Source organism: Pelecanus crispus, chromosome 1 (assembly GCF_030463565.1).
Source record: "Pelecanus crispus isolate bPelCri1 chromosome 1, bPelCri1.pri, whole genome shotgun sequence".
In the NCBI taxonomy this organism is placed as follows: domain Eukaryota; kingdom Metazoa; phylum Chordata; class Aves; order Pelecaniformes; family Pelecanidae; genus Pelecanus; species Pelecanus crispus.
Window position 1 is genome coordinate 110,782,001 of NC_134643.1, and position 27,582 is coordinate 110,809,582.

The 27,582-nt window shown below is 40.9% G+C and overlaps 1 pseudogene; it reads right to left on the reverse strand.

Moving 5' to 3' along the window:
* Positions 1 to 14,812: 14,812 nt before the first annotated feature.
* LOC142593772 (inositol 1,4,5-trisphosphate receptor-interacting protein-like 1) lies at positions 14,813 to 18,048 on the reverse strand (annotated as a pseudogene).
* Between the last annotated feature and the right edge of the window lie 9,534 nt (positions 18,049 to 27,582).

Sequence of the window (27,582 nt, forward strand, 5' to 3'; positions counted from 1 at the left end):
AGAGTAGTGATAAATGGTGTTAAGTCCAGTTGGCGGCCGGTCACGAGCGGTGTTCCCCAGGGCTCTGTTTTAGGGCCAGTCTTGTTCAATATCTTTATCAATGATCTGGATGAGGGGATCGAGTGCACCCTCAGTAAGTTTGCAGACGACACCAAATTGGGTGGGAGTGTCGATCTGCTCGAGGGTAGGAAGGCCCTGCAGAGGGACCTGGACAGGCTGGATCCATGGGCCGTGGCCAACTGTCTGAGGTTCAACAAGGCCAAGTGCCGGGTCCTGCACTTGGGTCACAACAACCCCATGCAACGCTACAGGCTTGGGGAGGAGTGGCTGGAAAGCTGCCTGGCCGAAAAGGACCTGGGGGTGTTAGTAGATAGCCGGCTGAACATGAGCCAGCAGTGTGCCCAGGTGGCCAAGAAGGCCAACAGCATCCTGGCTTGTATCAGGAATGCTGTGGCCAGCAGGAGCAGGGAGGTGATTGTCCCCCTGTACTCGGCGCTGGTGAGGCCGCACCTGGAATACTGTGTCCAGTTTTGGGCCCCTCACTACAAGAAAGACATTGAGGTGCTGGAGCATGTTCAGAGGCGGGCAACGAAGCTGGTGAAGGGTCTGGAGAACAAGTCTTATGAGGAGCGGCTGAGGGAACTGGGGTTGTTTAGCCTGGAAAAGAGGAGGCTGAGGGGAGACCTTATCGCTCTCTACAACTACCTGAAAGGAGGTTGTAGTGAGGTGGGTGTTGGTCTCTTCTCCCAAGTAGCTAGCGATAGGACAAGAGGAAATGGGCTTAAGCTGCGCCAGGGGAGGTTTAGACTGGAAATTAGGAAAAATTTCTTTACGGAAAGGGTGGTCAGGCATTGGAACAGGCTGCCCAGAGAGGTGGTGGAGTCCCCATCCCTGGAGGCGTTTAAAAAACGGGTAGATGTGGCACTTCGGGATATGGTTTAGTCTGGTCTACCCTTGATTAGTCTAGAGTGGGCTTGGTAGTGTAGGTTAATGGTTGGACTGGATGATCTTAAAGGTCTTTTCCAACCTAGATGATTCTATGATTCTATGATTCTATGATTTTGCAATAGTCCACCATTGAGGTGATTCTGAAGTACATTGTTGCACTAGAAACTTTTTTTTCTTATCTTGAGTGTAGACCCTGTTCTGTATTAAATATCTTTAAAAGAAATCCATCTGAAGGTCAATAATGGGTGAGACAGTGAGAATATTGGGTTCAAGAGTTTAAAAATCAAGAAGGCTTTTGAATTCTAAACAAGTTTTGATTTGTCCACAAACTATCTAGACATAAGCATAAAACCAGACATTAAAGAAAATAAATCTATAAAAGCTGAATTTTCCAAAGAGAGAACCTAAGGTGAGATGGAACAGAAATAAATAGGTTTATAAATATATTTTATCCCTCCCCACTGTGTCCTGGAAGCAGATATTCTTCTTATGGTTTCTTCTTGGCCTGGGAACAAGGTAATTGTGAAAGAGGCAACAGCGTCCATGCAGTGCTTTCCAAGTCCTCAAGAAACACTTCCTTTCTGTTTTCCATCCTGAGGTCTAGCTGGGTGTTTCTTCCCAGCAGGGGTATCACAGGCTGCAGGATCCACACTTCCCCAGCCTGTGCATTCATTCACACAGCACCCAGGGAAGTGTGTACATTTGCACAGTGCCTCCACCTCTCAACTCTCAACCCCACTTTGTATTCAAGGAGCATTTCCCAGCTGAGGATATACTTCTGTTTTAAGGAAGGTTCATCCTGCTGTTTCTGCTAGAGATTCCACCTGGCCCAGGGGGCAAAAGCTAAAACAAGATAAATAGCCCTTACAAATACCTCTAGAGGAATATAGCATAGTAAGGTATAAACAAATGAACAGAATTGATTCAAAGACATAATACACTTTCAGCTTCTGCAGATGAATTTAGCTAGCCCAGTCCCACCTGTAAAAGAAAACAACCTGCAAGAAGAATCACTTGACCAGAAACATCCAAGAAGGTCACTGCTATGCTTTTCTGTGATGTTTTAGTGTTAGATAGTGAGAATGATCTTTGCATTCAACTTAAAGGCTTATTCTTTCCTGATTACTGCTAGCTTTAATGCTATATATTTTGTAATCTAAGGCTGGAATTTCAGATCATAAAAAGCAGGATTTTGCTGGAGCCACAATAGGATGTGGCCTAGCAGTTTTTGTTATTTTTCTTGGGTTTAAAGACAGTTTTGTCCCAAGCAAGAAATTTCAGAATCTGTAAATTGCCACTTCTCATGTTTTCTCTTTTCTTAATAGAGCTTACACCCTGACTTTATTATTTCCTCTAAAGTCCTTAAGCTATTTAGCATTGTGCTATCCTGTGGCTCAGAGGTGATATTGATACCATGTTGCTGTCAAAATGGTGACATTGCAGAGATGAGTAAATACGTGGTGGATGTTACATATACTTTCTCTCCTAGGCAAAGAATTGGAGCTAGAAGAAACAGAATGATGTGTGTATAACCCTTAGGGAATCACTGAGGTCACTCCTCTCCTCACTTTACTTTTTCATTATCATTGACATTTCTGAAAATGGAGTTTTGTTAAAGACTTCTGGCTTTTAACAGTGGGCTAGCAAAATAAGGTTTCCCTGAGGGATAATGCATATGAAAAAAGAAATTATGTGAAGCATTGTAATAGTAATGTTGTGATGGTATCCTGCAAGATGAGGCAGACTGTGGAGTAATGTACAACAGAGGCTATTTAAGAGCCAGAGTCTAGTGTACTCATGTTGACTTCAGAGCAACTGTCCGTAAAGTAAAGTGCTACTCTGTGAGTAATTCAATTGCCACCTAAGACAGGAAGCATGGCTTTGTAGCTAGGACAGTCAAGGAACTCGGACTATCTCAACTTAGCCACTTTCTTCCTGTGAAACCTTGGAAAAATTATTTGACCAATCCCACAGATGGAAGATGCACAACATTGTGGTGTGTCAAACTTTTTAACATGTTTATTTTTGCACGGATGAATGCCTGTTAGATATTATCTATGCTTATGCTTTCTCACTACACTGTTCTTCAATCAAATCCCAAAGTTTTTCTCATATTCTAGCTCTTGGACTGCTCTTTTCTGGGGTCCCTAAATATGCCCCAGCTGGAACCAAATCTTAAGGTGACTTATGCCTTGCAACCTGTCAAGTTACCAACAAACACCAGTCTGGTTGTTTCACACTCTAGAGTTTAAAAAGTCCCTACTTTGTATGCAACAGGCAGTGTCTTGGGGCCCAGTCTTCAGCTCCGTAGCTTCAGTTTCTCCATGGGTAAGGTACAGAGTCTGCTGATTTATAAACATTGGCAGTGGCTCCTCTGTGGCAGGATCTCAGCAACCCACAACTGGTTGGATAAAATCTATCAGTAACTCAAAGGTGCTGGGATACTTCTCCATAGAAGTATAAATGACTTAAAACAGTACATCCCTAAATTAATTTCTTTGCTGCAAATCAGCGCAACAACCATGAGCTGCAGGAGCAGCTTTATGAAATAACCATAACGACAATCAAATCTAACGTATGCTGGAAAAGGTGACCTATGCATAAGTCTCTAATTCTAATTCTTTTTTCAGTTTGTGGTAATGTATTTATTTATTGCCAGAGAAGCTAGTGGTACAGTGAAACAAAATGAAATCTACTTCTAATATATCTTCAGAGTCCCAATAGGGTAGGTTTTGAATCACAAAATAAAGAAAAGAAAAAAAATATATATAAAGGTATACTTTGTTTTTCCCCCCTGTGGATGAGATTTATAGTAGGAAAGCAAATGTTAGCTTGCTAGAAAAAGTGACCAGCCATCCACTGGATATCACCTTTTCAACTGAAAGGGAAATAGCTTTCCTTTTAACTAAAACTACTTCTTTTATTTGTGTTAAACATATGCATTAACTCAGTAGATTCTCTGCAGCAGGTCATAAATAATATATGAAATAAAATTTTAAAAAATCATGCACAATGCACACAGAGAATATAAAAAACTTTGTGCAATCACTGGTGAGCTCTTGTATTTGCTGTAATATCAACTCAGATTAAACCAAAAAACCACACTACGCTTTTTCTTCAAAAGTAAATAGGGTGTGGTTTTGGAGTTTTGGTGGTTGTTGGTTTTTTTTCTCTCACTTTTCCTTTCCTCCACCCAGGAGGTTGCTTTGTCTTTCTAAAATACCATTTATCATTGCACCTTACCAACAAGGCAATTAAAAGCCTAAGGAAAGAAGCTTTGTCCAGTTCTTTGGACATAGCACCAGGGGTTCAGGTGACCTGAATTATGTTTCTGAGTTGGCCAGTCATGTGCCACTATCCTTAGGCCACATAACTTTTTGTTTCTTTTATCTTGTAAAACTTCCCAGGCTCTCACTGTCTCTCTGTTTTTTGGTGCATGTCATCCATTGCAGCGGAAGGTGGCAGTCTTCTGGAGATTTTATTCACTACATTGCAAGAAAAAATGGTAAGTTCTAGTTCCCAGATGTAATATTTCCATAGAAAGGTGCTGATTTTAAATGATTCTGCAAAACTGTCTGCTTATTTTGGCTTAGGAAATGGCAAAGACTCTATATAATCCAAGCTCAGGATGTTTTCTTCCACAACGTTAGAGCTGCATTAATGCAGTTATTGGCAATGCAGGGCATTCAGTGTGGTGTAGATTTCCCTTCTTTCTTGTTCTGCAGCTGCAGACCTCTGGCTTCATGGAAACCTTCCCCAAACTGGAGGGAAGAACCCACCATGCTGATAGTTTGTCTTCTATACAGTCCTGGTGACTATTAGACTGCCTTCAGGTTTGGCTATTGACCTGTGCTTTTTCTGAAGCTTTGCTATTAAAAGGAATGCAAGGATAGTAGATGTTGTGTGACAAAGCTATGGGGACAGACGCATATCTCCCAGGCAAAGAAGCTCCATTAATATATTCATTAATAGCTAGTCATATGCTAGGACCAAGGTGACAGCATTTTAGAGAAAGAGCAATAAGATATTTCTCTTAAAACTCAAATCGTCCAGTTCAGCTTCCCACTCCAAAACTGTGTCTTCTGTTAACACAACTGTTTTTACATTTACAGCCTCATCAGTGTATACCATTCTGTGAAAAACAGCTGAACTCGATTAATTGCTCCTTCTTGTGTTCCTATGGCTGCAGAAGCTGGCATCTCCCAACTTTCATTCCACAAGCATCTGGGGTGAAGATCCTTGATGGAAAAAGATACAGTGCACGAAGAAGGTGTTAGCAAAAAAGAGTCTTAATTAGCCTACTGAACAGTCTCAACTATTGCAAATACTGAATATTAACATAACTGGATTACACATGAATCTTCCAAAACTTTTATCTGTATCACATTTAATAATAATATTTGGGAAGGAATGATACATTTTGCTCAGTATTTTAGTGGTAGGCATTGAAGTCTGTCTGTCTTCTGGGGAGAAAACTTTTATTCGAGAGCTCATTGTGCAGTAACTAATGAAGTAGAAATGGTCACTATTGAGCAATATTTTCTTGAAGTAATCCTTTCCTTCCCTGGGCCATGCCAAGTTATTTTCAGTATCAGTTAAAGCATCTAGAGTAATTTTATAGACTTAGAGGAGCTGGTGATATTAATGAAAAATCTGCTACTGTCTTTTTTTAAATCTGTCTTTTTGTTGATCTACATTTGTCATGAACTATTTCAAACAGAAGCTTTTAATTATGATAGTAGGGTTGAGGGCAGGGAAAAATATTTCAAAACATTTTTGTTTGAGAATATTTGTCTTGGTCTAAGTAGCTAGTGAAAGATATCTAACTTTATATATAAAATAGCTTTGTGCTAAATATTGTGTGATGAATGTGACCTTATTAACTTCCATTCTGCATCCCAGTTTCAAAAGGCAGTAATTGTGGAAAGGGACTCTAGCCATAATCTCAGAGATCCAGTGGAAATTATTTATGTATAAAGCCAGATAGCCTGCCTCATCATCTGGCATTTAACTGAATACACTAGGTGTAGTCAAGACTGAACTGTGTTCAAAGGAATTTTATATGGTGAGATGACTAAAAGATGGAAAATCTGCAGTACAAGGGTTGAACACAGAACCAGAGGAAACTTTCTTTGTTGAGAGGCTTGCTGAATGGAAGGCAAAATAGGTAAGAAGTTGTTTATGGTTACTGCCACAAAGGGTTTTTGCTTGTTATTTCTACCACTTTTCTCCTCAGAGTTCACTCAAGAAATTGAGCAAGAAATGCCACATCTAAAGGTCCACAGGAGGTTTGGTTGCAGACCCCAGAACTTGCAAGTGAGGGAACCCTTTTTTTCTTGGCATTTCTTCTTGACCTGTCGCAGAAAGCATGGCTGCGGGAAGAGCTGTGGTGCAATTCTCCAACTTCCCTTCATGGTGATTCAGTATCAGTTCCTTTTCCACAGGGCCAATGTTCCTCACAGTAGCATATACCCTCCTTGGATTAATTTAAAAATTAACAGCCCAGATCATTCCCTTTTCAGCCTTAGTTCATGATACTTGTTCTGCCACCTGCGGTAAAATAATTTTTTCCTTCCCTTACTTTATGGGCAGACCATACTGTGGTACTCAGGGGTGTCTCTCCATTTAAATCCCAGAGAAATAAACTGGACCGGACCGAGTATAAACAGAAGATAAAGTAAAACATCTGAATGGTGTGTGTGCTACTGTAGGTTACACAGAGACAAGGTTTGAGGGGGAAAAAAGTTTAATTTCATTGGAATGTAAAAGGATATCAGAGAAATTAATTCAAGTACCAAGCAGAAGAATAAATATTTTCAAAGACTAGAAGTCTGATTACACCAAAGCTAGAGTTATATTAGGTTACTTATCCTTTATTGTTTGTTCCTTCTCCAGATCAGGGTTCTTTTGTGATGGTATAGCCATTGGACTGTGATTCACATTGAATGAAAACAGTATCATGTTGCAGGAAAAGAGTAACCATACAATGAATTGAAAATGAATGTTATATTCATTTTAGTCATACGTTGATCAGTCATTGATTGTGACAGATTATAGTCATCATGTGATTTGGCCTCATATTAGGAGTTTTTGGCAGAAGCTAACATGCTGAGATCTCTTAGTTGAATATTATATATTGTAAATGCTAAATAATACCAAGAGATTAGTTGCTGGATAAATAAGCCTATTTAAATTTACAACATTATTTGCATAGATTTTTAGTTGTGTTTTTCACTCCAATATTGCAGTGCTTCGATTCTGATTGTCATCATGTGTTAATGAACGCTTATGAGTATGAAAATAAGGAAAAAAAGGAACAGTGATGTGTCCTGACCTCCATGCACAGGAAGCACCACCTGATCTGGTACAGTCACAGAGTGGAGAACCAAAATACTTGCTTGGGCCTCAAGAACAGTACAGACAGGTTAAGGACTCACTGGCCATGGTCTTTCCTAGCAAGTGAAATGGGCCAAAAATGATTCTTGAACCCTCAGGCTGAGTAGCATAACAGCCACTCTGTCCAAAGAGTCAAATTCGCTATTCTCCAAAACACAGGAGCCATTTCTGAGCTGCTGAGAGAGAAGTCACTGCTCCATGCTAGCACCTGAACTATGCCTGAGCTCTGTCCAGGAGAGTGCTTGTTGGCCTGGGCCAAAAGGTACTAATAATTTAACAGTATGGGCAGTTGCTTGCTGGGCTTGAGGTCCCTGCCCTGGCTACATTCAGCTTACTGTCATAGATATAGCCTCTCTGCCTAGAGGTGCTCATGGGGTAGGCCTGGTTTTCAAAACTCTTTGTGTGAATTAAGGCTCCTTGATGTCTACTGTAGGACATCATGCCTCTATACAAACCTCAGTGTAGAAATTTAGTTCATTGCTGATACTAGAACAGAAGAATCATCTGCCCAAACCTGCTCTAAAAGCTGGTGGAGCTGTGCCTGGGCTCTCTGCTGGGTATGGGCTCTTACCTTCCTGCCTTGTATTAGTGAAGGATGAGCACAATATAGCAGAGCGATGCCACACCTCACGCACAACCCTCCCTCCCCTGCAAGTCCTCTGTACTAGATTGGCAGATGAAGCAGGCTCTAGCTCTTCTGGCTTTATGCTAACAGGCAGTACTGTTTCCCCTGCCGGGTACTCAAATAGTGCCTAGGGCTGGAGAATAACACAGTATCTGGCTTTTTTACTTACCCTTAATTCTTCACAGCAAGTGTCTGTGAAATAATGGAAAGTATTATGGAGCAATTTGATTTCCTGATTTGTTCATACTGATGGCAAAGCATTCCCTAATTATATAATAAACATCTGTTCTGCTTGATTAAGTACCTTCAGAATAGAACCATTTCACAGAGCCTTCTTTCACTTGCTTAACCTATACAAATATCTTAATTTTAATTTTTTTTTAGTGGTCCCTGCAATGTGTGCTGACCTTCATTTGACAAAACTAAAATGACAGCAAGGAAAATAAATTATTGAAATTAAAATGTCTTTTGTAAAGCCTTTAAACTGTCCATTGAGCTGAAACACAATAGCTCAGTAAGAAGATTTAGAGGCTACTATGTAGTCTTACGGAAAATTCTTATGCTCTTGAAAAACTTAGGTTTGATTTCTACACTTCCCTGAGGTCAGTAACCATAGCTAAAATGGTAGCAAGTTTCTAGCTCTAAATGCCCCAAAAGGAGAAGCGGTCAATTCTTTGAATTTTGAGCTTTCTTCTTTCAAAGACTAGAGCCATGAGAGGAAAAAAAAAAAAAAAAAAAGACCACAGGAGCTGTTTACAACATTGAGATGCATCACACACTGTTAGATCAATGGACTGCAATGGTAGGAATCTTTTATATGGAAGCCTGCAACAGCCCTGCTAGGACAAGTTACTGATGCAGCAGTGTTGGAGTATTTATTCTTTTATGTGCTTCACCAGGAAAGTCCTAAGTGTCCTGAAAGCAAAGGGCAATCAATAACTCATCAGACATAATGTAAAATGGAACTAATGTTCAATCAATTATGTACCATAACCATACCGTGAAAGTACCAATTAGAAATAAAAATAGTTTAAGTAATTAAGCAACCTTTTAAAAGCACTTAAGTTTGGGAACTATTTTGTTTTCACAAGTGGCATATTCTAACAAGAAACACTTGTCAATAGCTGCCAGAGATGCATGGCTTCAGATGTTAAACTGGGTTATTTCCACAAATAGTACCTTAGTATATCAAATGTAGCATACTGAGTTCCATTAGATACCAGAGTGAAATATTTGTCATCTTCATTTAAATACATTTCTGGGGTTCCTGAAGCTGTTTTTCACACACCTATATGTATGAGAAACACAATGAAGATAGAAGGTACAGTAAGATCTATTTCATAAAACCAAAAATTCTTATTTTATATCTTAGGTTCAATTTGCTATCTGCTTCACCTCTGCAATACCTATGAGAATCAATTAAAGTGTTTTGGGCACAGCTGAGGGAGGTATTGGTCCTTTTTATTATTATTTATTTTTTTTTTACATCACAGCTGAGGGATTTTACATTTAGAAGTTCAATTCATTTTTGTTTTCTTTCCCCTTTTTCATTTAAGGAAAGATCTCCAAGAACCTCTAAGGAACAGAAGATAGAATTTAACCATTTTGTTTACTTTGTCTCTTGGATAATTTGTGGCTAAATGCCGTTTTCATTTTCATGACCTAAGTGTGGGTTAACACACAGATTTTTTTATTACTTATGTGTATTAAAAAAATATTAACTTTATCAAAAAAAGTAGGATCTATGGATGAAATGCGTAATTTACTGGAAGGTTATTACAGCTGGTTGAAAATATTGTATCCAAATGTGCAGCAGAAAAATTAGTATTTTCAAAGGCTGGGGGTTTTAGATTTTTGTTTTGTTTTTCTAACATTAACTCTCTGTGGATAGCTTTGATTTTTTTAATCAAAAAAGTACAATGATAAACCTGAATATTTTGCTTTTATATTAAAATGCTTTCATTTGGTTGAGCTGTCACAAAGACCTAGGACAGCTGTGATACGGTTGCCTTGCGTCCCTCATTTCTTATGACACGAATTACTTACTGAACTTCACATATTTGAAAAAAAAAAAAAAAATCCTCCATGATTCAGAAATATCAGTTACTGTCCTCTGGTGTGAGTAAGGATACTGATCTAGTCGGCTAGTGACCAAGCAGATCATGTGAATTCCAGATCCCATGATTTGAGAAACGGAGGCTTTGCTGTTTAAAATGGGAAATCACATGATGAAATGCAGCTTATTTGGTAGTGTTGCAAACAGCAAGAACTAGACTGCATCTGCTTAGGCCAGCCAAGTCCACAATGAATGGAAGGTTTCTATTCATTAAAAATGGAAGTTGCAAGACAATATTTAAATTCATGATTTACTACATTAAGCTACACTAACATTAATTATGTTTCTGTGTACAAGAATTACGGTAAATACCGTATTTACCAAATAGTGCTTCTTTAAGCATGGAAAAGACTGAGGGGACACATCTCATCCCTGTTAGAGAGCACTATTTGAATTCTGCAATGTTGTTAAACCATTGTGGGCAGGGTCTTTCTCACAGAAAGAAAGAATGAGAATTAAACTCCAGTTTAGCAATTCAGGAGCACCTCAAAGAATTGTGTTGGAAAGGGAGAGAACTGGGTCCCAGTCTGTAGTTATCAGAGAAGAAATGGAAGGGCAGTAATAATCACTCTTGGATTTTCTCTTTCTGACTGAACACCTATCTTGTCCATGTGGAAGCAAACCCAGAGCAGACTGGGAGTGTCCTGCACCTTGGAATAGCCAGCTGCTTAGAAGCTGTTGCTGGGAGGTAAGTGATAAGGATCAGTATATCCCTAGAGCAATCAGGGCATCAGAGTATGATCTTCAACTTGGTCGGTGAGTGCTTTACTAGATAAGATGTCAAGATAAACTTCGGTTCCTGTCGACACATGTGTAGGTGCTTCATATCTCCTTTTCTGGGGTGTCTTTTTTTCCTGATGGACTGCATAAGAAGCCTGTATCGTATAATGTTACAAGGCTTGGATAGCTTTCTAAAACGTCTGCTGTTTCTCGGCCAGAAAGTATGTTTTTGTGTGTTATGCAGTAAGGAAGACTGAATAACTGCAATGATGTTAAAAAGTACTTAAAATCTTGTATTGAAGAGGGTGGAGGGTTTTTCAGAGGGGACTATGAGAATAGAAGCCTCCTTAGATGTATTTATTACTGCAGAGAAAAGGAGATGTTAAATAGGGAGTTCTGATAGCTGTGTTTTATTTATGGAAAGCATCAGAACTATTATTTCTATTTTTTTTTTCCCTAGGCTTAAAGAAAATTTGTTGCCCAGTGAACCTTCCTTTCCCAAACACTGCATATCCCAGAATGTAGATTTGGATTAAATTTATGTAAAAGGGGCAAGGTATGATGTGTGGGCATATGGCTACTGTTCCATATATAGAATATTACCCTCAGCAGTGTTAACATTCCAGCTGCAGAGATCACTCATGCATATGCATAGTCCTCCAGGAACAGAAAAGGTAGGATTATTGTGTGTCTGAAAGTCTTAATTAACAGATTTCAGCAGGGTGAATGGTAGGTAAAACTTATTACAAGCATCACTTTAGTAGTATATCTGTGAAAAGGTAGGTTATGCAGGAAGTAGACTATATAATTACAATGGTCTAAAAACTTATGAAAAATATTATGCAGTACTTACTGGGTAGAGATATATGACATATATTTTTTGAGCAATATGAATACAAAGCTACACTGGACTTCAACCTGCCTGGAAGCAGACTTTGGACCTTCTTTTCTTCTTCTGATCCACTTAATGAATGGAGTCAACAGCAGAAAATGTGAGTCTTTGTAACAGGTGAAGTGCAGGAAGACATTTAATTAAAGCTCAGGAAATGTTAAACCTATGAAAGGAAATACTTTTTCTAGGCTCCATGTAATTTGTTTTCATTGCTTCTTGAGTGCATTTCAGATATAGGTATATGACCAAGCTGCTGTACCAAACTAACCAACAGACATATTTGTCGTCTGTTTTGCAGTAACTGCTAACTGCAGTAACTGCTCAAGTGCTTACAAACTCCTCACTGGAAGATTATCTTGCCAAACTTATCAATATTCTACAGATTTATATCACAGAAATTGAGCATTGGCAAGTCCATTCCAGCCATTATTGTGGAGGTCTGTGACACTACTCTGCTCCATTCCTTTCGATCACAAGTTGTAATGGGCATCCTCCCTTCCAACTAGAAGAAGAGCAGCATTAGCAGAGTCCATATTACTAGTTGTGATTTATTGCCAGGCAGAGAAAACCTGGCTGACGGATGGGCTATTGGAAGGACTAACAGAATTCACCTCTCAGCTACCATTTGTTGTCAGCCATAAAGGGCCAGTTGTGTCCTGAAGGTCATTATCTCACTGCTGACAAGACTTGTGTTGTAGTCTTACCTATTCAACATCCTTTTGTGCAGATGATGTGTCCATGGTGATAGGAAGCCTGCAGCTGTGTGGACATGCTGGATGTTTCATTGCCCTTTTCTCCCTATGGAACTCTTGAACTGCAGGCCCAAATTCTCCTCTTCTGCTTTTTGGTAGCTATTGATTTTTTCTTTCTCTTACCTCTCCCCTTTACCCAACAATCAAAAGTGTGATTTTCTAAGGAAGGTCCTTCCAAGAACATTTCCAAATGTCTAATTCTGGAGGCAGGAGCACTTCCCTAGTACATTTCCTACTCATTGGTCACATTTATCATTGGACTCCTACTTCAGTGCTATGTGCAGAAAATCAAGGGCATAAGAATTTGACACAAGGATAAGATAGTGTATGTGGGATGGACCATGCCTGCAGATCACTATGGGATATATATTTATAGATTCAGGGTGGTCCAAGGTGCATATGCGTGTGTTCTGTTATATGCTGGAAGGTTTCCCCACCACTTCATGGTTTTCCACTCTAAGGTTACACTTGGAAGCTTTTCCTGCCTGTGTTCCAGGCACATCTCCCTTTGGACAGTGCAGACTCCCATGGAACTGTCCTGAAAAGCATTGGCAGGGACACTGCAATAAAATACTCTTCTGAGTGCAGAGCTTATGTGTCTTTCACCAGATATTTTTGCACCTGAGTGTACAATGGAATTCAGCTTTTTAGCGAAGGGATCTGAAACGTTTCTCAACTTTTAAATATTTTTCCTGTTCTTTCTCTGGTATGTTATTAGAAATCTCTACTTAGTGATGTGCTGTTCATTGTTTTGCCTTATTTTAATGAAATGGTATTCCACATATGGTACTACACAGTTGATTGCTACATTTATCTAGGTTTCAGTTTTGGAGTGGCCTGTAGATGCACCCAGGAGTTCCAAGTATCATGTATTTATGAAAGCATTAGGTCAAGACAAATTGTTTTGAAATGCTATACAAATAATGATCCTGAAAACTATATTTCACTGGGTTTATCTGTGCATGTGACAACTGTGCTAAAATAATCTGAGAGTGCTCCTCCGAGTGAAGTTACTGCTCGCAACACTCCTGACAAACAAAACAATTTCGTTCTTTAGTAGCACATACTCCTGTTTTATTGTGTCTCATTCTTGGCAGCAGGAATGGGTTTTGAGGGCATGACACTTCAATGAGATCCTGTAGCGTATATGACATTGTGACAAATGGCTACATTGCAGCATAGAATATGACAGAGACTGTGGCACTGTTCCATGGCCAGCATTGCTTAAAAAAAAAAAAAATACCCCACCAAAAACCTTTCACTGGAAACAAACAGTAGTACAGTCTTTAGAAAGAGACCTAGAAATCTTCAGGGTGGGGGGGGGGTCTCAGTTCTTGAAAGTTATATGAAACCTTTTGACACCACCCTGCTTCTTCCCACCCCAAGAGGAAATATCATTCTTTGTATAAATCATACTTCTTTATGTTAGTACAGTTGATTTTAGGTTGCAGATTATAAATGTAATGAAGAGGGGCATTACTGATGAAGTTAGAAAACAAGAGTCTATGCTGACATTTGTGGAACATCATTGCCAATAGGCATATGTAAAGATTTACTGTTTATAGCAGTGGTAAGCTATGATGCTGTGCCTCTGACTCATGGGAGCTATATATTTTGTTCTTTAATGCTCATTAGTGTTGGAGGAGGCTCAGATTTTATAAGGGTTTGCCTAGGTAGGTTGTCAGTTGGTGATGAACATAATTGATGCAGTGAATCTTTCTGACAGCTCACAGTCATAATTATTTTCAGAATATCAACAGAAGAGCTGTAATGCATGGTTTATAGAATTTAGCTCGTGGTTTGTGCAATGGTGGGCTTTGTTTTGCAGCTATATCTACCACACCAAAGCAGTTTTCTATTCTCTCACCTTCTGTGGCATTCTCCATCTGAAATCTGTTCATATGACATAGTCCCAAAGCTGTGGGATTCACTAAGATTGCATGGATGTAGCTAAAATCTACAATTTGGTGACAATGTTTTTAATTATGAACTTCATAGCTATAGCATCTCTTTATAGAAACCAAAAGTTTAATTACACAAAAGCAATGTTAATTAGGGAGGGAAATACTAGGGCATTAGATTAAATAAATCTAACAGGCAAAAGTTATTCAGTGTGCTGGCTGCTGCCAAATGCCTATGAAGATTTTTATTTTCACTTGGTGATCTGTGATGGGATGCACCTCCTGCTCTTGGAGCCACTGCTCTGTGTTGGCTCATGCCTGGGCCTTGCATGGGGGCAGCAGCCAGAGCCCTGCTCCACACTCATGGTGTTTGTCCCTTGTGCTTTTTACCTGGGGTACGAGGTCATCATCTGCTGTCAGCTGTGAGTCCTGCAAACACAGCTCTGTGCGTGAAGACCTCTTTCAACATCTGGAGATCAGCAGTCTTGTGGGTCACTCTCATAGCAACTTGAACTCACATAGTACTTGGGCATGGGCAGCCAGCTGCTGTGTCAGGCACTGGGAGAGGTTGAGCAGACTGGCCATGCAGAAGGTTGGAGATAAGACCATCTCCTCAGGCATCCTCTTCTTGCTGAAGAGGAGGTGGTTGAGGCGTTTCTCCTCCAGACAGAAGCACAGCTGCCTCAGGCTATCATCTAGCAGCAGCAGGAAATTCTTCCTATGCCAGCTTGAGAGCTTATGGCCATCAGGAGTTGCATCACAGCTGTCTTCAAGGCATGGGTAGAAAAATTTGTGCCCACCAGTATGCAGGTGCAGAGCTGCAGATACCTGAGGTGGAAGCTGTTATGCTGGGCACACCTGGCCATGTGCCTGAAGGACTCCATCCCTGCCACAGCACAGCTCTCCAGCCACATCGTGCTGCTGGCAATGCCAGCCTCTACCTATTCGATGGTCAGGAAGGCATCTGAGTCATCCAGCCACAACACAAATCTCAACTCTATGGAGAGAGTTCCCTTGGAGGCATTTGTCAGCTGGAGCTTGCAGGAACAGCTGGAGGGCAGGACTGTTAGCCAACAGTGCCATGACTGAGGCATAGCCTGCCAGGCTGCTTTCGCCAACATCTGGAACCAGCAGGTTTTCTCCACATTGAGGTAGGAGCCACTGCAAAGGGTATGTAGGAGGCTGGGTTCATGTTTTCTCCTCAGTTTGTCTTGGCAGTGGTGGAGGAAGCACTGCATGTCCCCCATCAAGCTGCTCCATTGTGCACGTGCACTCCAGCTGCACATGGAGGCAGGAGTTCCTCGCTGTCATCTCTCCTACAGTGCCCAGCTCCAGGTGGAAGGTGTGCCTGGGGGAAGGGCTCAGGAACACAAGCAGGTGGTAGAGGGCGTTGTTATTCCAGGCACTCCAGCTTTCATAGACACAGACCACTCCAATAGCTGGAGGTAGCTGTGGCTTGAAGGTACTCCTGGGAAATTTTCAGCAGGCACAAAGAAGAAAGGGCAAAATGCTTCCTGGCAGTGAGGGGTGAGGGGGAAAGTGTGAGAAACAGCCCTGCAAACACCAAGGTGAGAGAAGGAGGAGGAGGAGGAGGCGCTCCAGGCACTGGAGCAGGGATTCCCCTGCAGCCCCTGAAGAAGACCATGGTGAAGCAGGTTGTCCCCTTGCAGCCCATGGAGAGGACCACACTGGAGTACATACCCACACAGCAGCCTGTGGAGACCCCCATGCTGGAGCAGGTGGATGTGCCCTGTGCTATCACAGACCCCCTCTGTATTTGTACTCTTGCTTTGAAGGCACATAGGAAAGCCAAAGCCCAACTCAAACTGAGTCTGGCATGGGATGTCAAAAGCAACAAGAAGGGCTTCTATAACTTCACTGTTGACAAAAGGAACACTAGGGAGAATGCGGGCCCACTGGTGAATGAGTCATGGGATCTGGTGACACAGGACATGGAAAAGGCTGGGGTACTCAAAGCTTTCTTTGCTTTAGTCTTTACAAGCAAGAGTGGCCTTCAGGAATCCCAAGCCTCAGAGAACAAGGGATAAATCTAGAACAAGAAAGTTGTATCCTTAGTGGAAGAAGTTCGGGTCAGGGAATATGTAAGAAAACTGGACGTAGATAAATCTGTGGGTCTGATGGGATGCCCCCACGAGTGCTGAGAGAGCTGGCTGATGTCACTGCGAGGCCACTGTCAATAATCCTTGATTGATCATGGCGACTGGGAGAAGTGGAGGAAAGCAAATGCCACCTTTATGTTCAAGAAGGGCAGAAAGAGGACCCATGGAACTACAGGCCAGTCAGTCTCACCTCAATTCCTGGGAGGGTGATGGAGCAACTAATCCTGAAAACCATTTCCAGGCACATGAACAAGAAGAAAGGCATCAGGAGTAGTCAGCATGGATTCACCAAGGGGAAGTCATGTTTGACAAACTTAAACTTCTATGGTGAAATGACTGGTTTGGTAAACAAGGGGAGAGCAGTGGATATTGTCTGCTTAGGCTTCAGTAAGGCTTTCAACACTGTCTCCCATACAAACCTCATAAAGAAGCTGATGGGCTGCAGGAGCAGACAGTGAGGCGGACTGAAAACTGTCTCAATGGCTGGGCCCAGACAGTGGTGATCAGTGGCATGAAGTCTAGTTAGAGGCCAGTAACTACTGACTTCAGGAGTCAGTACTGGGTCCACTCCTGTTTAACATCTTCATTAACAATGCAGATAATGGGGCAGAGTATACACTCAGCAAGTTTCCTGATGACACAAAACTGGGAGGGGTGGCTGATATGCCAGTGTTGTGCTGCCGTCCAGAGAGACCTCCAGCAGGCTAGAGAAATGGGCTGATGGGAACTTGATATTCAGGAAGGGGAAGCGCAAAGTCCTGCAGCTGGAAAGGAACAACCCCAGACACCAATATATGCTGGGTGCTGACCAGCTGGAAAGCAGCTTTGCAAGAAAAGGATCTAAAGGGAAATTCTAAAGAAGATGGAGCCAGTCTCTTTCAGTGGTACTAAGTGACAAGACAAGAGGCAAAGCACAAAACCTGAAGCACAGGAGGTTCTGTCTGCACATTAGGAAACATTTTTTCTGTGTGGGTGACTGAGCACTGGCACATGTTCCTCAGAGAGATTATGGAGTCTTCATCTTGGAGGTATTGAAAAGCCATCTGGAAATGGTCCTGGGCAGCCAGCTCTAGGTGGCCATGCCTGAGTAGGACAGTTGGATAATGCTGCAATCCAATTTGGATGGGAGGAGGGTCCCCTTGATTTCTAACCAACCTCAGACAAGTCTGGGGGGCTAGGGGGGGACTAGACCAACCTCTCATTTCAGGTTCGAACCTGTCGAGTGAGATTAAGACACAAATGAGGTCAGATGTCATAAGTCCACCCGTTTATTAAGTACTTGGAGAAGAGAGAAAAATAGCAATAAGAGAAGGAAGGAAAACGAGAGGAAAATTAAGCAAGAATTCAGGATAGGAAAGCACAAACAGTCACTACCATGGATCCGCAGCATCCCGGGGGTCCGTGCTTCTGGGGTCTTTGGTGGCAGGTGAATTACACCAGGGTTTTAGGTCGCGAGTGATCACACGGGGGTCTGGGGTGGGGGTCTTTTATAGGCTGCGTGCCTAAGGCAACAACTTCACGCTTGCGCAGAACTCCCTTGCGTCCTGCTTGCCCAGGGCAACGGCACGTATCCTGCATCTCCGAGCCCCCCTACGCCCAGGGTATCACGCACTGACTGCATGCACATGTCCAATTGTCTGCTCTGAGCAGGCTGTTACCACTGCCTCCCCGCCATCCTTGTTGCCATGTGAGCGGGCGACACCACGCACACTTTCCTGCAAGGTCCTGCCAGCTTCATGTGGGCAAGCTGTGAGACAGATGTTCAGCCATTTTGTCCCTCACACCCACAAAAACTGAAGCACAGGAGGTTCTGTCTGAACATTAGGAAATACTTTTTCTGTGTGGGTGACTGAGCACTGGCACATGTTCCTCAGAGAGTTTATGGAGTCTCCATCTTGGAGGTATTCGAAAGCCATCTGGACAAGGTCCTGGGCAGTCAGCTCTAGGTGGCCATGCCTGAGTAGGACAGTTGGATGAGATGACCTCCAGAGGTCTATTCCAACCTCAGCCAGTCTGTGATTCTGCGAAGTTGTCTGTTGGAGCTAATGAAGGAAGCAAGGTGAGAGACTCATCCTTTTGATTTACTACTTGTGTATTATATGCACAAAGTTATCTTTCTTGAAGTAGCTCTATGCAATTTTTTTTTCCTTTTTGTATCTCACTGAATTAACATTTAGGCTCAGAGGTACTTTGGCTATGTACACAGACACAGATGGCTCATGAAGCATAGAAAAGGCAGCTATAAAAAGAAACTTTGTCACTTTGTCTTCAGAAATTATTTTTTTCCTGCAATTTTTTTGCTGAAACACCTAAATATTTCTAGATTGTGTCTGCTGTCCCCAAAATATACTAGAAAATGGCATTTTTTGTTTGGAACTTGATGCAGTTTCTTAAATACTAAAAAATCTTTTCATTCATTACCTCCACTAGACCTTACTGACACAGAAGTGGCACCCATATATACAGAAATGCTTATTTCCTTGGATGTACTTTGTACTCCAGTCTTGAAGTTCCAGACCAAAGGAATGCATTTATTGCCTTTTGGTCTATTTTATATATTAATTCAATATTGCTATATATTATATATTGAACATGCAGTCTTCACTTGATAGAATAAAGAAGATCTTTAATAAATGCTACAAAGATGAAATCTTTCCACTAGAGTACAGGAACATCACAACAATTCTCAAGGAATTTCTAGTTAGGCTGCTTTCTCAAGTTTTCTGTGAGGAAATATCAAAACACTTAATGGCTGCTTCACATTCAGGAAAAACATGTCATTTCTGGCTTTCTGTAAAATACAGTATGGAGTGCACATTATTGCTTTGCGTCAGGTTTTCCCCTCCATTTTCAAACCACCACATTAATCTGTCTTTTGCTTTTCATTTCTCAATATTTTCTACTGTTTAAAAAATGCTCACACATGTGGTGTTGCCCTTACTGGATGGACTGATGTTATTTCCCATCTGGAAATAACATGTAAATTATCAGTTATTTATATGAACTAGAAAATAAAAACAATAATTTCTTGCTTTCATTCAACAGTGACAAAGTCCAAATTTATTTTTGGACAGATAAGCACCCCTTGGTAGTGGAACTCCAGTAAAAACAGAGGTGAGTTCTAGGTTAGTCTTGCAGAACCCACCCTCTGTGCTACCCTTCTAGTTTTAATTAGTCCCAGCAATTTGTGATGTGTCCACTTGTCCTTGATTCATGGACATCCTGCAAACCAGCAATGATTGCTCTGCACACAAAATGTGTCCTTCAGGAATTGTGACCAGTTTATGAATAGAGTAACCCAGAACAGCCTTTTCAAAATAAAACTGCTGTATTTTCAAAATGACAAGAACAAAGCATGACAAAAAAGGGTGTGTTGTCATAAAAAATCACCCTCCAACTCTGAACAGATGTACTCTTACTTAAAAGCACAATAGGCCACAGAGCAAGTACAAGACTCTATGAAAAAGCTGGCTATATAATGGACACAAAATATTATAGACAGTTTGCAGACCCATCACAATAATTTCATTAATTCTAGTCGGCTGGGTTTTGCATTGATTCACAAGCTTGGCATATGACTTTTAGGACTCAATACAGCATGGTATTAAAGCAGTAACAGTGCACGCTGCTGACTTGAAAGGTATTTCAGTAGGGATAGCAGATACCTGAGAGCAGATTCTTAGGTGGTATAATTTCCTGTGGCTCTAATGCATTTTAGCTCTACTGATTTACATCTGCTGAGAATCTAGTCTATGGGAATTCCTTGATGCTCAGTACTATCATTCTGACACCTGCCAAAATGTCAATGGGAGAATGTACCATAAAAATATCATTCCTTGATATAAATGAATGTAACTTTAAGATCAGTCATTTGTGTTAGCCAGATTCTGTTCTCATCTTAATAGAACTTTTAAATATCTGTTTCACTACCAGGATAAATGGCTGAGCATTAACTACTGCAAATGAATGCAGAACTATAAACCTTCAGTATAATAATTTAATTTATTTCTTAATTTACTGTTAGGATAGAACCAATTTTCTATTGAAGAAGACTGTGTTGGCAATTGGGTGCTATATAGTTGACATGTAGAAGTAAAATCTGTATTCCTGAGAATGCAGTGTTATGATGATTTTTATCATCATTTTAAAAATACCTCACAAAGGGAAGTAATTCATTATTATCCTTATTTTATAGCTAAAGAATGGGATGTTTAGAAAGGTGAAGTGACTTTTTCAAGGAAGTCAGTAATGGGCAATAAAATATTGTTAAAATGACAATGATATTTTATAATACATGTCATTTTATAAAATGACAAAATTCCATTACCTTCAGGGAGGTCAGAATTTCCTTTGGAGTCTTAGATATAATCCACCTATCTAGTCCAGCACCTTATTCACAAGGAAAGGTATTCTCAATCTTTTACCTAGCATGGAGCACACCTTTTAATAACAATCCCATCACTTCCCTGGGACTCCAACCAACTCCATTTCATTAAAAAACAGGGTCAGAATTTGAGTTCATCTTGTTATCTGTAAGAAGAGAAGGCTTACAGACCACATAACCTCAGGGCTCCGTAATCAACCACTCGTTCATGGACAGCTGTTTGAGAGAGTTCATGCTGAAATTTACTACTTTGCAGTAGCTTAATCACCAGTGTTTTAGGTATTCTTAAGGATTTATAAGCAGTTCTTGACCTTTGTTCACAAATCTTTTTCTTTTTCTCCTGGTAAAGTGGTTGTTGACTGTGCCACATGGATCATTTCTGTGTACCTTCTAACCTGCAAGCATCCACAGTCACATAAGGATGTACAAATGTGGAGCTGCAGACAGTCCTAAACTCCAGCGACTATACAAGATGAGACCTAGAAATGGCAACAAAGTGTTGTCAGCATGACTGACAATGAAAGCAATGTACTGCTACAGCCAACCCCTGCAAAATCTTCATAGAATGAGGAAGGATTTAATGGAAAATAACGGGGAAACTTTGGAGGCATATATTTGAAGGACAGCACAAGAGGGGATGTAAATGTAGCTAGTGAAAGATGGCACATGACTTGCTTGGAAGTTATTAATGTTAGCTGCTTGTTGTGGCAGTGGCTCTGAATAGTTCTTCAACCTGGTACTTGTAAAACAGTGTTAGCTTACTTTCTGCAGATTGATTTTCTCTTACAACATGCTTTTACTTATCTGAGTAGTATCTGACTCTGAACAGCTCCAATGGCTTCCATAATAGTGTCTATTCAGGAGGATTTTATTCTGAGTATCTGAGTCTGGAGTTTCATAATATTTGGGGTTTTTCCAAATCAATAAATCCAGCAGGAAGTAGCTGAGTAAACCTGGAGAAGCTCTGACCTTTCTGTTTCATCCTCCCTTGTATTCTGCATTTCAGGAGTGCTGAGCTAGAACCATTAGTCTGTTTTGCACTAAACCTGAATGTGAGCTTGTTCAGGGGCTCCATGTTGTACCTTGTCCATTGTACCCTAAACTATGTATTATATTCCTTGGCGGGGGGAGGGGGAGGAAAAAGAAGACAAGAATTGGAGTAAATATTTTTGCAAGTTACAGATTAAAGTCTATATGAGGTATGGGGATCACATCCACAGATGTATAAATCCATATAGCTCTTTTGCTAATCCGTACAGAATTTTACTCAGTATTGCTTACAAACTCATTTATTTTCTCTGCCTCCTTTTTAGAGCTACAGGTAACATAAAAGTTTTTTAAGCTCTTCTGCCCCTGCACACCTTCAACCTTTATAAGTAAGGTGTTTCTCAGCAGGAATAAGGGAAGCACACATGGAAAATTTCATTAAAAGTAAATTTTAGGTGTGTGTTTATACTCAGGTTATTTAGAAAGTTATAATTAACTTTTTTGTTTGTTTGTTAATGAGGAACACTGATACCAGATCAGTTAGACACACTTCTTAAATGAGTTGTTTTTTACAGTACTATAGTTTATATACTACTTGCATTCTGCATAGCTTTTTTTTTTTTCTTTAAAAAAGTACAGTTAAGTTGCAGACTTAGTTATCAGAAAGACAATACAAACAATCTCTTCCTAATGACAGTGGATTTTGGTATACTCCACACATCTTACTGATGTCTGACTTACATCTGCCTGACTAACCTAGTGGCTTTCTGTGAAGGAGTGACTGCATCAGTGGACAAGGGAAAAACAACAGATGTCATCTATCTGGACTTCTGTAAAGCCTTCAACACAGTCCCCCACAACATCCTTCTCTCTAAATCAGGGAGTTACAGATTTGATGGGTGGACTGTTCGGTGGATAAGGATTTGGTTGGATCGTAGCATCCAGAGGGCAGTGGTCAACAGCTCAATGTCCAAATGGAGACCAGTGACAAGTGGTGTCCCTCAGGGGTCTGTACTGGGACAGGTGCTGTTTAACATCTTCATCAGTGACATAGTGGGATTGAGTGCACCCTCAACAAGTTTGCAGATGACACCAAGCTGAGTAGTGCGGTTGACACGCCAGGAGGATGAGATGTCATCCAGAGGGACCTGGACAAGCTGGAGAGGTGGGCCTGTGTGAACCTCATGAGGTTCAACAAGGCCAAGTGCAAGGTCCTGCACCTGGGACGGGGCAACCCCTGATATCAATACAGGCTGGGGGATGGAGGGATTGAGAGCAGCCCTGCAGAGAAGGACTTGGGGGTCCTGGTAGATGAAAAGCTGGACATGAGCCAACAATGGGCACTTGCAGCCCAGAAGGCCGACTGAACCCTGGGCTGCATCCAAAGCAGCGTGGCCAGCAGGTCGAGGGAGGGGATTCTGCCCCTCTACTCTGCTCTGGTGAGACCTCACCTGGAGTACTGTGTCCAGCTCTGGGGCCCTCAGCACAAGAAGGACATGGACCTGCTGGAGTGGGTCCAGAAGAGGCCCACAAAAATTATCTGAGGGCTGGAACACCTCTCCTACAAGGCCAGGCTGAGAGAGTTGGGGTTGTTCAGCCTGGAGAAGAGAAGGCTGCGGGGAGACCTTATTGCGACCTTCCAGTACTTAAAGGGGGCCTATAGGAAAGATGGGGACAATCTTTTTAGCAAGGCCTGTTGTGACAGGACAAGGAGTAATGGTTTTAAACTAAAGGAGGGTAGATTTAGAGTGGATCTAGGGAAGAAATTTTTTACAGTGAGGGTGGTGAAGCACTGGAACATGTTGCCCAGAGAGGTGGTGGAGGCCCCATCCCTGGAAACATTCCAGGTCAGGTTGGCTGGGGCTCTGAGCACCCTGATCTGGTTAAAGCTGTCCCTGCTCACTGCAGGGGGGTTGGGCTGGGTGACCTCTAAAGGTCCCTTCCAACCCAAAACATTCTATGACTCTATTCTATTTATTCTATTACTCTATTAAATGTATTTTCTAATTCTAGTTCTGTATAAAATGCATCGCATAAATCATATAGGGTATTTTGACTAGAGATGGAATAAATTTTCAGCTTGTAGTGACTTGATAGTGTGTTTATTATATTCTAATAATATGACTCACTGTATTTAATTTGCTTGTGATCAAGTTTGATTTGTTTGAATCAGCTTTCAGTGTCTTTTCATTACTAATGGTTGGAAATTTTCTTATTAACAATTTTTTTTTCCAGTGATTGGGGGGGGGCAGAGTTGGTTTTCTTGTTTTTCTATGGATGCCTCAGTGGATTCTCTCAATGGCTATGACGTTGTCACGAATGCAGGTTTGTGAATCCTGCTGATTATGTCAATTCACTATGAATGAGTACACAGTTTGATTTAGTAACAGAATTTACTTGTAGCAAATCGCAGAATTTGATTTTAATACTTTTAATAGCACTCAATCATCAATGATTAATAAAGTGATTAGACAAAATTGATCAAAACAGTGACTTAGTTACAGATTCAAAGATGGCAAGGTTCACTCTATTACTACATGGAAGCGCATAAAAGAAAATTAAATCACACTGAGTTAGAATGATTCGTAAAGGGATTGCGTATATATGGAATAAGGGGGACCCTCCCGTTGAGTCACAAGGTTCAGAATGGCCCCCTTTGCTTTCTAAACTCCTTCTCAGAGAGGAGCCGAGGTGCGGCTGGGCCCACTCTTAGTCTCAGACTTGGTCAACGGTTTAGGAACATAATGCTATAAGAATAATACAGCAATATAAAACTCCCTTTAAAATTAAATCATACTTCTACAGACTACTTAAATTGATTCACGCATGCACACTCATAAATATGAATGCATATATGAAAATAGTATACCTGTTAAAAATTCCCCTCGAGGTTACTAAAATACTCACGTCTAATGCCTTGGCATTTCTCAACGGGCAAGAGTAGAGTTTTGAGGAGTGAAGAATATCAGCAGCCCAGGCTCCGTTGTCGATCTCCGGCAATGGAGTTCTGGTAGCAGCAGACTTTCGGAATCTGCTAGTTTTTGCTGACTCTGAGAGACATTTTGATCAGAGGGAGATGCTGGTGCAGCCACAGCAGTCCAGGAGAGCTCAAAGAGCCTCACTTAGGACTGCCATTTATAGGATTGTGAGATGATTGACTTTAATCACCAGTAAATTTCTATCATCTGAGCCGCAATTCGGGTCGATTTGTTGTTGGAATTCCAGCAGCAATGATACCACCCTGTTTCAAGGCTGTCTGGGGTAGCTGTTTGTTCTCGTTCCCCTCGTTAGCCATAATACGAATCTTGATAAGAACAGAGCCGCTCTCTGCTCCAGCCATGTAGGAATTTCTGGTACAATTAAGGGGCGCTTAACTGACCAACTCGCTACACAAAAACTGAGGCCTGGAACTCCTGAGATTGTAAAGCGGCCGAAGTGAAGGGGAAAAAGAACAGAAAAATGGTGGGGGGGGTGGGGGGGGATGTACCACCACAGACGTAAATTAAAAATAATTACACTGAGGTCGGTGGGTTACTACATGGAGGGGAAGGGCAGATTTCACCATGCCACACCACAGTTAAGAAAACACAATTCTGTTGTTACCAGAAGATGTGTTCAAACATCTTTTACAAAAGCAGGGCTGTTCATACTGATTGTAATTTGATCACTATTTCCTTTGGACTTGTTTGACAAATATATATTGATTTGCTTTTATTTTAGCTTCTTCTCTTTTAAATATATGAGCAAAATCATGCAATGCCTATTTTTCAATTATTTGGAGTAGTACATTATGTAGGTCAGAATTAAAAAACAAAATTACAATTATTTGAAGAAAACTTCACAAACAATCTGATTACAGCATAGTTCCACCCTTTTCCCATAGGACTTTTCATCAACAGTATTCACAGAATATGTAAACACTTCACCTTAAGTAGGGAGGAAGCAATAATCCCTGGTCAATTGGTCCATGATCATCATTGCACTATAAACAGCTGGTGGTGAATAACTATCATCCTTAATGAGAATTGTAGCATGCACAGAACACAAAGCTTGCTAACTGTTGTGTGTATCCCTTTGTTAAAATATAAAATAACCATTTCTGGTTATAGTGATGTATCTGTGTGTTTATAAACGGTTTCTTTAATTAAAAGGGAAAGAAAAATGTAAAAATGAAATGGATTAAAGCTCAGTAAATATTCTGGCAACTCAATTTTAAAGAGAGACATGAAATAATTATTTAAGACATGGGAGGGAATAGCAAATGGGAAATAAAGCAATTGTATCTATGGAAGTGGGAAAATTTGAGAGAGCAAAATTAGCCAGTGGTACCTTTAGAGTTGCAAGGAGAGAATAGGGAAAAGTGAGCCAGAATGCTCTCTGTAAGAATCAAAATATTAATACCTTCTGTTATAGATAAGAAAATAAAATATGGTTATAAAATAATTTGATTGTTATTATGGCCAAATTATCCAACTTGGCCCAGTTCATCGAGGCTAAGACATGTAGTGCCATTTGAGACTGTCAGGGTGCTGGGTACCCTAATAGGCTTTAATGGCCCTGACCAGCCTCACCTGGGACATCCACCCACACCCTTACTCATGGGCTCATTTCAGCTCAGGCCAGGGCCCTGGTTTTGTTCTACCTATGCTGTCATTGTCTATATCCCCTTCTGTCTGAGCCCTGGCTCTGACTCTTGCCTTTGTGTGGTGCTCACTGGGCTGTTGGTGAGATGTGTTACTGTCAGCACATGGCTCTGCCTGCCTTGCTCAGGTACTGTATCCTGTTGGGGAGGCACCACTTGTGTTGGGGTCACCCTTGGCTCCTGGCTTGTTCTCACCTTGTGGAGCAGCCCTGCTCTTGCTGGTCCCCAACAGAGATGTCCTAGTTACCTCTTGGCCCATGCAGTTGTCTCAGATATGGTATCGGACCTACAGGTAATCTGTGTCCTTTCATAGTAGCAGCTGGGAGGCAAGATGGGATAACTAATGGTATCTCGACTAGTGTGGAAACAATTGGTTTGACCTCTTGTTGTGATATGTTTCTATCAGCTTTTGCTTTGAGATTGGTTACTGTTGTGATTCAAAGCTTACTGTGTCCCTTAAGCAGAAATTTGGTCTTCATTTGAACATTTCCATTAATAGAGAATTAAGTTCATTATTTTGTGTTTATGGTTTTCTGCAGTTGTCATATTTCCTGTTTGAATGATTCTTCTCTTACATTTGGATCTATGTTGGATTTTTAATTGGTTCAGCACTAACACAGAAGAACATGGCTTTATTTCACTGGAACAGTGGAAGACATTTAAGTAGAAACAAAATGTAGTTAACAACAAAATTTGCTCCTTTTATCAATTACATACTCTGGACTTGCATCACTTTTTTTTTTCTTTTTTTAAACATTTAGTGGTCAAGCTTTTAGTTTTGGGGTTTTTTCTGTTGTTTTTTTTTTTTTTTTTTATTCAGGACACTACATCTTCAAGAGTAAAATATTAGTCCATTAGTATAAGTCTGATTTTTTAGACTAATTCAGAAAAAGTGTCACAAAGGTGTATTTGTGATTCAGTTCTATTTTATATGCTTCGTGGACAATGAATTTGATAGACAGGTCTTGGACTCTTGAGTGCTACCTTTGCTTCATTTGCTGAAACAATTTCTGTAAAGCAACCAACTCAAGATGGGAAGTAGTTAAGATGATAAGCTTCCCCCCATTGTTGTAGTTCTTAGCCTTCTTGGTTCACTTAG